Source organism: Theobroma umbraticum, unplaced genomic scaffold, assembly GCF_002168275.2.
Source record: "Theobroma umbraticum cultivar Fairchild unplaced genomic scaffold, ASM216827v3 scaffold_12.1, whole genome shotgun sequence".
Lineage (NCBI taxonomy): Eukaryota > Viridiplantae > Streptophyta > Magnoliopsida > Malvales > Malvaceae > Theobroma > Theobroma umbraticum.
In genome coordinates this window covers 1,432,144-1,434,529 of record NW_018397269.1, presented here as the reverse complement: position 1 = coordinate 1,434,529, position 2,386 = coordinate 1,432,144, and positions in this window count along the sequence as shown.

Sequence of the window (2,386 nt, the reverse complement as noted above, 5' to 3'; positions counted from 1 at the left end):
GGTTTTAAAGTTTTAACTCCAAGCCTGCTTGCCTTGACTCAAAGATATTAGATTTTTTGAAAGGTAAAAATGAATATATTTTAATATGCCCCAAAGAAATACCTACAATTAAGATATTTGTCATTGTAGAACATATTAAATTTCTATTATGGCCCAGACTTAAATTGCCAAGCCACCAACAGCGTTCGTAGGAAACTTCCTTTATTGCTCTTCAGAATTTTCTACTGTACTTAGTGGGAGTAATGGAAAATTTAATTCATCCAGTGTACCAGATGTTGGAAAGAGAGGAACATAGCTGAAAAGAACAAGAAAAACACAACAAAGCAAAACCAAAAGAAATAATTAAAAAGGAGAAGCAGTACTGTAAAGCCAAGCAATGAAGTCCTTACGACTTTCTGTATGCATGTTTATAATCTAAAGGATATGTATTGTGAGATTCAAGATCCATTTTTTGTTATTAATGTGGTACAAGACTTTATTACACTGGTCCGAGTTTATTTTAATCTTGATATCTTTTATCGAGATTTCACGTCAATGAAGAGTTGGGTTTATTTTAATATCATTTGTTACAAGCTAAATATTTTTAATTGAAAAGATATGCTTGATAGGTAACATAATTTATTTTATTTTTGACATAATATATAAAAAAAGTCTTAAATTATTCAAAAACTTAAAATAAGACCTTATATGTTTATTGCATTCAATCTTTTATTTTGAATCAAATAAACTCTTATATTTTTATTTTGAGTCAAATAAACTGTTATAATTAATAGTTAATTTACTCAAATGATCGTTGTCATTCTATATCACGTAATGTTGATATGGTATTCACATGACATATTAGACATATTATAATGGATGAGGAAGTGGTATGTCGATGTAACATGATTATATGGCTATGTCGCATTATTTGTCCTTCATATCAGTGTCACATCAATGTCATTTAAATATAAAATGATAATAGACATTTTGATTAATAATAAGTAATCAACCGTTAATCATAAGAACTTATTTAACTCAAAATATAAATATAAAATTTGATTGAATGAAATAAAAAAGTAAAAATTTATTTAAATTTTTTTAATAATTCAAAAGTTTTGCATAACATAAACCTTTATTTTAATTATATATTTTTATTACTTTACTTGAAATAAAAGTTCACTATTACTGTTATCATTAATTACATATGTTCTTTATTCTTATCAGTAACATAATAAAGTGATAAAACGAATTTTTTTTTGAACATTTTAAAAAATATCCCTCAAAGATAATATGTTTGAAAAAATAACACTCTTTATAATTTAAACTATTTTTAGCTAAGTTGGATAAAATCACTCTTAATGAAATCTTCTCATATTCAAATACCCATGATATTAGAAGCCATGAGCATGATGTTACATGCCGTGTTAAAAAAATATTATTATACGTCATGTACAAAAATATATTATATGTTATAGTTAAAAAAAGTTATTCCATGTAATGTTGAAAAAAATTATTATCATTACACGCCATTTACAAAAAATGTTGCAAGCTATATTAAAAAAATATTATTATTGCACATCATATTAAAAAAATATTTCTCAAATGACCACTTACGTTAAACACATCAAAATCATCGTTTGGCATTCTGAAAGCGTTAAAAAGAGAAATCGAGAGCATAACAAACGGATGCTGAAGAGAAACATAGATGAAGCTAGAGATAGCTAGATGGTGAGAGAGAGAAATCGGAAGCAAATATGAATATGAAAAAATTGTGATAAATGATTTAGTTTATTTAAAATGATTTCAAAAACATCTTTATCAAGTCATGATTAAATATAATTAAAAATAATTAATTTTTTTTATGCTATTTTTAAAATACTAGTGAAATCACAAAGGGCACTTGATAATACAACCTCAATCATAGTAGAAGTTTGTCCCAAGGGACAACCCCATCCATCAAAGCTCGGTGTGTCGTTTCAGAGGTCTAACGTGGGAACCCTTACACTGTACTACCCTGTCCTTCCAAATGGAGAAATATTAAATAATATTATCCTTACTTAATTGGAAATAGAAGAAATAGTTAAGAATTAATAGTATTTTGAAAATTGGGAAGAGATCCAAAATTGAGATTTATTAAGCATATAATTAAGGAAGCGAGAAAATATGTCATTTGATTAATTATTTTGATTTTTACATCTTTGTAATTAGGGGAGTTAGAGAATATGTAATTTTATTAATTTTTTTTACTTTTACCTATTTAATGAAAAATGAAATAAATAGTTGAGAATCAATAGAGATGTGAAAGTGAGGAAAAACAAATATTTATTAGACATGACCGAATAATTAGATATTTATTAATTATCTTAATTGTTGTACAATTTTTAATATAATTAATTATATTATT